Here is an 11,199-nt window from a genome sequence, read left to right on the forward strand (position 1 = left end):
CTGGTTTTCCACACTGTCAAGATTCCCAGGTTACAGAACATATCCAAGGGGTCTTATGTGTAAGTATAAAATCACTCTCAACTTCTAAACATTATTTAAACTGCGAAATAATAAAGATCAAAAAAGCAGAGGAAACCATCTGTTCAGTTCAGTTCAGTCACTCAGTCGTGTCCTACTCTTTGCCACCCCATGGACTGCAGCACGCCAGGCCCCCCTGTCCATCACCCACTCCCGGAGTTTACTCCAACTCATGTCCATTGAGTCGGTGATGCCGTCCAACCATCTCATTCTCTGTTGTCCCCTTTTCTTCCCACCTTCAATCTTCCCCAACATCAGGGTCTTTTCCAATGAGTCTGTTCTTCACATCAGGTAGCCAAAGCATTGGAGCTTCAGCTTCAGCACTGGAGAAAGTCATGGTGATGAATTTTCTTTCGGAAATCAAAGCTGAAGGGTCTTTTAAGAAAATTATAGGCCAAAATCAAGATCTTTCTCCAAACAGATTTTATTCCCAACCCAAAATACACACACACACTCTCACCATCTGTTCGGGGAGAGCTCTCAGAGGACTTCACGAACCCCAACGGGCAGGGTCCCTTTCCTTCCCTGCATGCTGCCCCTCCCAGCCTTCTGCACCTCTTTCACAACGCCTCTCTCTGTGGTCAGAGTTCAGGGCGCTGCACTCGCCTGGGCCCTGCCTACAGTTCCCAACAGTGCCAGCCTTGTTCAGCTGCAGAATCAGACCTGTTACCGTCAAAATTAAAAACAGAAAGCCCCCATTCTCCAAGTTGAAGCCTCTGCTGGAGTCAGGGAATGGGGAAGCAGAGCCCGCTCTTAGACTGCCCACCCGAGGTCAGTTTCTGCGAACTGGGGCTCTGGGTCTTAAGGCTGTCAGACACGTTTCCAAAAGACCTGCTGCTACTTTGCGATCTAATCCATTCTAGCAAATCAGTCAAACCCAAGGAGGGAGTCATGGGAACCTTCAATTTAAAGCCAGTCTGTCAGAAGCACAGGTAACAACCTGGGCTTGCGATTGGTATCTGAGGTGGGGGGAGTCTTGTGGGATGAAACTTGGATCTATGGAATCTGACACTACCTCTCGGGACATGGATGTTCAGTCACTTCTTTGCAACGCTATGGACTGTAGCCCACCAGGCTCCTCTGTCCATGGGATTCTCCAGGCAAGAATACTAGAATGGTTGCCATGCCCTCTTCCAGGGCATCTTCCCGACCAAGGGATCAAACCTGTCTCCTGAAGCTGGGTAGATGTTATCAGAGCTGAGTTGAATTGTAATACACCCAGCTGGTATCCAAAGAACTGGTTTGGAGGTGTGGGTAAACACATCCTTCCCTCACTTTGGAATCGGAATAAAATCCTTCAGCACCCTTTCACAACTCTCTCCTTTCTTGGCTCCTATGAAATCACCATCTCCTAGCTCTCCTGCCTCTATTTCTATTTGTTCTCCTTGTCCTTCTCTGGCTTCTCTTCCTTCACCCAAATTTTAAAGTCAGTATCTTTAAGAATTCTATCCAGGCCCTTCTTCTCTTCTCGGTGCACACACCCTCCTTGTGTGGGGACCTCAGTCATCATCAACTTCAACCTGATCTACATTCTAAAGACTTTGTAAGTCTTTGCCTTCAGTCAAGATGTCTCCTGATATCTAGCTCCTCATATCCAACTGCCTGCTGGGCATCTTTCACTTGAGTTCATTCATTCATTCCATAAATATAGAGATCCTACTATGTGCTAGGTCCAGTGCTATTTACTGGAGCTAATGTTGTTGTTTTTGTTTAGTCACTAAGTCGCGTCTGACTCTTTGCAACCCCATGGACTACAGCCGGCCAGGCTCCTCTGTCCACGGGAGTTCCCAGGCAAGAATACTGGAGTGGATTGCCATTTCCTTCTCCAGGGGATCTTCCCAACCCAGGGATCAAACCCACATCTCCTGCACTGGCAGGCAGATTCTTTACCACTGAGCCAGCAGGGAATCCTCTGGAGCTAATAGAGGAGAGTAATTTGGCATGATAATTGAAATCTTAGGACTTATCATTTTAGTAGGAAAATAGACATTAAATATACATTCCTACAAATAAATATCTGATCCTCCTCATTTTCATATTATTTCCTATCCCTACATGTATTCAACAGATACTCAACAAATTTAATGATTGCCAACTAGATGCTAAACAACTCCCTTCCAACTAGCTGCCCAATCCTGAAACCTGGGGGATCATCCTAGACCCATCCCTCATCCCCTACATCCAATCAACATTAATTCTTCGTAATATTTCTTGTCATTTATGTCCACCCAATCACATCCATCTCTACTGCCTTAGTTCAGGCCACAAGTGCTTGTGCCCTGAATCCAACAACACTTTCTTGGGATGGTGCTGCCTCTGGTTGCTCTTTCCCCTTCTATCTGCCCTTTACAGGGCTCCAGAGGTTATTGGAACAGACTGGTTCCAAATCGGGAAAGGAGTACATCAAGGTGGTATTTTGTCACCCTGTTTACTCAATTTATATGCAGAGTACATCATGTGAAATCCCGGGCTGGGGAAGTACAAGCTGGAATCAAGATTGCTGGGAGAAATATCAAAAACCTCAGATATGCAGATGACACCACCCTTTTGGCAGAAAGCAAAGGAGAACTAAAGAGCCTCTTGATGAAAGTAAAAGACGAGAGTGAAAAAGTTGGCTTAAAACTCAACATTCAGAAAACTAAGGTCATGGCATCTGGTCTCATCACTTCAAGGCAAATGGATGGGGAAACAATGTAAAGAGTGGCAGACTTTATTTTTCTGGGCTCCAAAATCACTGCAGATGATAACTGCAGTTTACTGTAGCCATGAAATTAAAAGACGCTTGCTCCTTGGAAGAAAAGTTATGACCAACCTAAATAGCATATTAAAAAGCAGAGAGAGACGTTACTTTGCCAACAAAAGTTCGTCTAGTCAAAGCTATGGTTTTTCCAGTAGTCATGTATGGATGTGAGAGTTGGACTATAAAGAAAGCTGAGTGCCAGAGAATTGATGCTTTTGAACTCTGGTGTTGGAGAAGACTCTTGAGAGTCCCTTGGACTGCAAGGAGATCCAACCAGTCCATCCTAAAGGAAATTAGTCCTGAATATTCATTGGAAGGACTGATGCTGAAGCTGAAACTCCAATACTTTGGCTACCTGATACAAAGAACTGACTCATTGGAAAAGACCCTGATGCTGGGAAAGATTGAAGGCAGGAGGAGAAGAGGACGACAGAGGATGAGATGGTTGGATGGCATCACTGACTCAATGGACATGAGTTGGACTAGGCTCCAGGAGTTGGTGATGGACATGGAAGCCTGGCATGCTGCAGTCCATGGAGTCACAAAGAGTCGGACACTGAGCAACTGAACTGCTTGAACTGAGAGGTTCCTTCTTTCTTTTTTTAAATTTTTTTTATTTATTTTCTGCTGCCCTGGGTCTTCATTGCTTTGTGCAGGTTTCCTCTGGTTGCAGCAAGCAGGGGCTACTGTTCATTGTGGTGTGTGGGCATTTCATTGCAATGACTTCTCTTGTTTCGGTTCACGGGCCCTAGAGTCAGGATTCAGTAGTTGTACCGTTCAGTCTTAGTTGCTCTGTGGCATGTGGAATCGTCTCAAACCAGGGATCTTACCCTGTCCCCTGCATTGGCAGGCAGATTCTTACCCACTGCACCATCACAGAAGTCCCCAGAGTTTATTTCTAAAAATTGCAGTTCTGATTAAGTTTCTTCCCTGCTAAAAAGCCTTCCAAGAGTCCCCACAATCTTCAGACAAATACAGATTCCTGGGAAGGGACAAACTTTAATGTCGTGTTTCGATTTGAATCTGCCATCCCTTATTTTAAGCAGTCTGCAAGGAGGAAGTAGACCCAAAATGTATATAACTTTATAATTAACAAGAAGTCTATTCAGTAGGTGAATTGGCAGGTTACTCATCGAAAATCTGGTGGGTTTGCTATTCTACAGAACATGGAGTTCTGCTCGGTCTTGTGTGCCAGCCTGGGTGGGAGGTGGGTTTGGGGGAGAATGGATACGTGTATATGAATGGCTGAGTCCCGTCACTGTCCACCTGAAACGGTCACAACATTGTTCATTGGCTATACCCCAACACAAGATGTTTTTGGTATTAACAAATGAAATTTTAAAAAAATTTTTTAATATTGTGGGTTCATGTACAGCTTAAGTGAAAAAATTCAATTTCATATATTATATCCATCAAATAGGTTAAAAAACAATTGCAAAGTCCTATAACACGTTTTATCAGCTTTGAAGTCATCATTTGCTTTGTGGTTAAAGGAATCATTCCTGTGAGATTTAACTAAAACTTTGTCATTAAAAAAAATGAGGGTACTCTTTATTACTTTTTTTAGTTGATGACAAGTAATAAAAGTTATCATAAATTGAAGTATGATCTTGGCTCCACCTAGACAGTCTCCCCTGGTTTATGATACTCTTCTGTGAATATAACAGATTTTCTTATCTTCGCTTACTTTATTGAGAAGGAAAATAACTAGCACAGGGTAATTCAAATTTTCATCTTGTTTCAACAGTATTATTCATCCCCAAGGCTTCTCATCGAATACAGATATGATCAATATTTCATTTTAATTTTAACCAAAACTGAATTAAAATGGACAAATGACTTTTATTTCCATACTGTTAAGCTGGGCACACAATTCTCTGGCCATCGCTTGCCCCTTGGTCTTGTCAGGTGAGTGTATGTTCCTCGGTTCTTTGTCTCATCACAACAAAAATTTGGAGTGATGGATATTGAAGGCCCCTTGGCGGGTCACAGCTCTCAGAGGACAGGCCGTGTTATAGCTCTCAGGTCTCGACTGGACCGTGTTATAGCTTCTAAATAAATCACTGTTACAGCTCAATGTTACAGCTCTATTTCATTGAGATAGTAGCAGGAAAATCCATCTTCGAGGCATGAGGGCACGTCGACCCAAAGACGTGAAGAGAAGAGGGCCCCATCGCGTGGGAGAGAGAGAAGAGGGCTTTGGCTCCTCTTTTTATATGTTTCTCAGTCCCTGGGCCTGTCTTATGTAAATTGGGCCAGCCAGGACTGTTGTTTTACCTAAGGTTCTCACTCCTGTCCTCGGACCTTCCTTTGTTCTATTTCCGCCCCGACTTTCCCCTTCCAGGTCTTTGAACCACCGCCATTCTGGACTCCTTTTCCCTATTCTAACTGCCTCACAGTCTCATCTCTTACTGGGCCTTCCCTGAATGAGTTCTGACCATGTGGGGCTGTCACAGGCAGTTTCCTGGGACACCAAGCCATTTAAGCTTTGGAGCCCTTCCTTCCTGCACCAATCTTGCCCAGGTCTTTAAAAAAAAAAAAAAAAAAAAAAACGATACTGAGACCAATAGACAACTGGGTTAAAAATTCATCTACAACATTTTATTTTACTTTTTGCTTTGTATCAATTACCCCTATTAGACTATAACTTTCTTGGAAGCAGAAACCAAGTCTTTTTTCTCCCCAGAGCCTAGCTAAACGTCCAACACAAATTTTTATTAACTGCAGGATAAATGAATTAGTTTAAAAATGACTGGATGAACCATATCTTTCCCAAACAGATCATCCTTTCACATGCTAAGAACAACCAGAAAAACAATAAGGGCTGGACTGAAAGTCCATGAAGTAGGTGTCCTAGTCTGCAAAGAACTGGGAGAGAGTGATGGAGGGCTGACAGATTACCCAAAGAGGTTGACAGTCGACATAAGCAGTAAATGTAAAGATGGCAGATAGTGGAAGACTGGAAGGACAAAGGGGTTTTGCAAGTACAAGGATGAAAACACAAGGGGAAACCAACTGAAAGGCAATACCGCCTCCCAGTGGCCCTTGGGATAAAGACCCCTATATCAAAGCACTTCCACAGCTTTCTACCTTTGAGAGGTTCTGGGCTATGAACTTGCGCCAGGCACCTCCTAGTTTATCTCATTTAACCCTCAGAACAACCCCTGTAGACAAATAGCTTGCAGCATAGGAGTTAATCTCACAGACTATGGGGCCAGGATGTCTGCTTTGTGACTGGGACAAATTGGAGCTCGGCATATGTCTCCACCCTAATGGCAGAAAGCGAAGAGGAACTAAAGAGCCTCTTGATGAAGGTGAAAGAGGAGAGTGAAAAATCTGGCTTAAAACTCAACATTCAAAAAACTAAGATCACGGCATTTGGTACATCACATCATGGCAAATAGATGGGGAAACAATGGAAACAGTGACAGACTTTATTTTCTTGGGGTCCAAAATCTCTGCAGATAGTGACTGCAGCCATGAAATTAAAAGACACTTGCTCCTTGGAAGGAAAGCTATGACAAACCTGGTCAGCATGTTAAAAAGCAGAGACATTATTTGCCAACAAAGGTCTGTCTAATCAAAGCTATGGTTTTTCCAGTAGTCATGTATGGATGTCAGAGTTGGACCATAAAGAAGGCTGAGCACCAAAGAACTGATGCTTTCCAACTGGGGCTGGAGAAGACTCTTGAGAGTTCCTTGGACTGCAAGGAGATCAAACCAGTCAATCCTAAAGGAAATCAGCCCTGAACATTCATTGGAAGGACTGATACTGAAGCTCCAATACTTTGGCCACCTGATGGCAAGACCTGACTCATTGGAAAAGACCCTGATGTTGGGAAAGACTGAAGACAGGAGAAGCAGATGACAGAAGATGAGATGATTGGATGGCATCACTGACTCAATGGACATGAGTTTGAGCAAACTCTGGGAAATGGTGAACGACAGGGAAGCCTGGCGTGCTGAAGTTCATGGGGTCATGAAGAATCGGACACAGCTGAGTGACTGGACAACAACAAATATGTCTCCATCTGTAAAATAGGGATATGGTTAGTACCGATCACATATGTCCTTGAGAGCATGCCAAATGCTATACAACTGTTAGCTATTATTTTGTCCTTTTGCCTAATGGGAAAAACTAACATTAAATAAATCAAGCATACAATAGAAACTCAATAAATAAACTTCCTTTGCTTTCTCCCCTGATGTCTTAGCTCCTTACACTGTGCCCTCTTTAATGGCCCTGAAATTCAAATGGGGGACTCCCAAATGGCTAAAAAGAAATTAGTTCCTAAAGGCAGCAATAAGGAATTTCCAGTAAAGAAACACCAAAACCTCCATTAAAAGGCCCAAGGGTGTGCAGCTCTGGAAAAGAGAACTCTTAATGTTGCTCTCTTTTCTGTTCTTTTTTTAATTTTTGACTTTTGACTGCATCAGGTCTTAATTGTGGGAAGCTCAGTTAATTCCCCAACGAGGTTCTGTATCCCCTGCATTCGAAGCATGGAGTCTTAACCTCTGCACCACCAGGGAAGTTCCTCTATTGGCACTCTTGCTACTGTTATTAGAGTGAAGACATTCCCAGAAATGAAATTCACTCCACCCAAAACAGGTTTTCTGGGGATTGTGAAAATCAACTAATATTGTGCAGAACATCACATTTCTAGAAATACTCAAATAAATATGATCTGCCTAGAGACTATTTTTCACCATGTTGCCTACAGAAGATGAGGGACCATGACCACTTTCAAAAATTAAAGTTCATGAAAATGGTAGCTTTCAAGCAACACAACACTGATGTAATTATCAGACTATCCACCCCGGCCCACATTTGTAGTGACATGTATCTTTACTTGGTAAGACTGATTGGCAAATCTGCACATCAACAGTAAACAGGCTCCTTTCATACTTACATAAAACTCTCCATGATTCTGCAAGCTTCCTTGGATTCAGATTTTAGTATTCCTGGATGTCCTATATGACAGATAAAATATACAAGCAAATAATGACGAGACCATATACAAAAACAGAACTCTGATCCACAATCTGCCCAAAGCATACCCAGGAAACCAACTCCCTTATCCATAATAAACAGCCCAGGAAGCCAGCTTGCTTTAGGTCATACGTGTAGGAACTGAGACTGCAGTCTGGAGTATTAGTCCAAGAAGCTAAATAACCCATATAATGATCCACCCAAAAGAGTCAAGACTTGATTAATAACTGACAGTTTCCCTAATTTTTCCCTGACTTCCAATTTAGAACCAACCAGAGAAAGCCAAATATGCACACCTAACCAATCACACAGGATGCCCCAATGTGTGTTAGCCCACTTATACCTGCCCCATGCAAAGAACTTTGATTCAGGATATACCTGAAGCCTTCTCTCTTGTCCCTATTAAAGCTTTCCCATTCCTCTACCTACATTTGAGTCTGTCAAAAGACAAGTGAGGGTGACACTGGACGGCATTGGATGAAGGGACAGCTGGTTGGGTTCTAATGCTCCTGCTCTCTTCTCTTTCCCCTCCAACCAGTTCAATCTCATCCCTCCCAGCAGCTCCCCTTCCACCCCCCGGGGAACTGAAGATTGTCCTGGCCGCGAACTGAGACCTCCATGAGTGGAGGGAAGAGTGATCTATGTCTCTTCCCCCAGCAGCTCAGACCAGTCCCAGCCCCCCACCCCCTTTCCCCGCCCCTGGGGAGCTGGGGAATTCCTGCCAAGCACCTTGAATGGGAAGGGCCTCAAAGTGGGTAGGGCCAGGGTCCAGCGGGGGTGGGGGGGTTCCTGCTCTGCCTCTGCCCATCCCCACCCCATCTTGCCCTCCCGTCCTCTTCATCTATCCCCCCCCCTCCCCGCTGGAGACGAAGATCTTTTATTTTCTATTATTTATAACTTTGGGCCCCCTGTTCTTTCTTTCCCATTAACTTGAGTCACCTGCGTAAGAGAAACAGACATGCCCCGCAAGAATGGTTGGACAAGGACTTTTACTTTTTATTACATAAAAATATTTTTAAAAATTTAAAAAAAATAAAATTTTAAACTAACTTAAAAAAAAAAAAAAGACAAGTGAGGGTGGCTGACTCCCTTTCTGTATAAAACAAGTTCTTGAATACATAGATCCTGCTTTTCTCATTTGGTTGGTCATTTATTTCCATATATTGGACCTAGAAATTCTATGAAGAACTAATTTCCAAACCTTCTTTAATTGCTTAATTGTGTTGCTTCTAAAACAGTCATAAAGTTAGCAGAGAACATCTCTTTTACTTCATCTTGATGACCTAAGTCTATATGCATTCTTGCCTTGAGAACCCCATGAACAGTATGAAAAGGCAAAAAAGATGTGACACTGAAAGATGAACTCCCCAGGTCGGTAGGTGCTCAATAGGATACTGGAGAAGAGAGGAGAAACAGCTCCAGACGGAATGAAGAGGCTGAGCCAAAGCAGAAACAACACCCAGTTGAGGATGTGTCTGGATGTGAAAGCAATACCAATGCTATACATAACAACACTGCATAGGAACCTAGAATGTTACGTCCATGGATCAAAGTAATCTGGAAGTGGTCAAACAGGAGATGGCAAGCATGAACATTGACATTATAGCAATCAGAGAACTAAAATGGACTGTAATGGGTGAATTTAACTCAGATGACCTTTATATCTACTACTGTGGGCAAGAGTCCCTTAGAAGAAATGGAGTAGCCATCATAGTCAACAAGAGTCCAAAATGCAGTACTTGGGTGCAATCTCAAAAATGATAGAATGATCTTGGTTGGCTTCCAAGGCAAACCATTCAATATCAGAGTAATCCAAGTCTATGCCCCAATCACTAATATGGAAGAAGTTGAAGTTGAACGGTTCTATGAGGACCTACAAGATTTTCTAGAACTAACACCAAAAAAAGATGCCCTTTTCATCAAAGGTGAAAGGAATGCAAAAGTAGGAAGTCAAGAGATAACTGCAGTAACAGGCAAGTTTGGCCTTGCAGTACAAAATGAAGCAGGCAAAGGCCAACAGAGTTTTCCTAAGAGAACGCACTGGTCGTAGCAAACACCCTGTTCCAAATACACAAGAGAAGACTCTACACATGGACATCACCAGATGGTCAATAGCAAAATCAAATTGATTATATTTTTTGCAGTCGAAGATGTAAAAACTCTACACAGTCAGCAAAAACAAGACCAGGAGCTGATTGTGGCTCAGATCAGGAACTCCTTATTGCCAAATTCAAACTTAAATTTAAGAAAGTAGGGAAAACCACTAGGCCATTCAGGTGTGACCTAAATCAAATCTCTTATGATTTTACAGTAGAAATGACAAATAGATTCCACGGATTAGATCTGATAGAGTGCTTGAATAAGTATGGACGGAGGTTCGTAACACTGTACAGCAGGCAGTGATCAAAACCATTCCCAAGAAAAAGAAGTGCAAAAAGGCAAAATGGTTGTCTGAGGAGGACTTACAAATAGCTGAGAAAAGAGAAGCAAACAGCAACGGGGAAAAGGAAAGATATACCCAACTGAATGCAGAGTTCCAAAGAATAGCAAGGAGAGAAGAAAGCTTTCCTAAGTGAACAATGCAAAGACATAGAGAAAAACAATAAAATGGGAAGGACTAGCGATCTCTCTAAGAAAATTAGAGATATCAAAGGAACATTTCAAGCAAAGATTGGCACAATAAAGGACAGAAAAGATATGGACCTAATAGAAGTAGAAGATATTAAGAAGAGGTGGCAAAAATACACAGAAGAACTATATCAAAAAAAGATCTTAATGACCCAGATAACCGTGATGCTCTGATCACTCACCTAGAGCCAGACATGCTTGAATGCAAAGTCAAGTGGGCCTTAGGAAGCATCACTTAAAACAAAGTAAGTGGAAGTGATGGAATTCCAGCTGAGCTATTTCAAATCCTAAAAGACGATACTCTTATTAAAGTGCTGCATTCACTATGCCAACAAATTTGGGAAACTCACCAGTGGCCACAGGACTGGAAAAGGTCAGTTTTCATCCCAACCCCAAAGAAGGGCAAGGTCAAAGAATGTTCAAACTACTGCACAACTGCACTCATTTCACATGCCAGCGAGGTAAGGCTCAAATTCTCCAAGCTAAGCTTCAACAGTATGTGAACCCGGAATACCAGGATGTTCAAGCTGGATTTAGAAAAGACATAGGAACCAGAGATCAAATTGCCAACATGCACTGGATCATAGAAAAAGCAAGACAATGACAGAAAAACATCTACTTCTTCTTTATTGACTATGCTAAAGCCTTTGACTGTGTGGATCACAACAAACTGTGGAAAATTCTTAAAGAGATAGGAATACCAGACCATTTTACCTGCTCCAGAGAAACCTGTATGCAGGTCAAGAAGCAACAGTTAGAACCG

The sequence above is a fragment of the Muntiacus reevesi genome, chromosome 4, assembly GCF_963930625.1.
Source record: "Muntiacus reevesi chromosome 4, mMunRee1.1, whole genome shotgun sequence".
In the NCBI taxonomy this organism is placed as follows: Eukaryota; Metazoa; Chordata; class Mammalia; order Artiodactyla; family Cervidae; genus Muntiacus; species Muntiacus reevesi.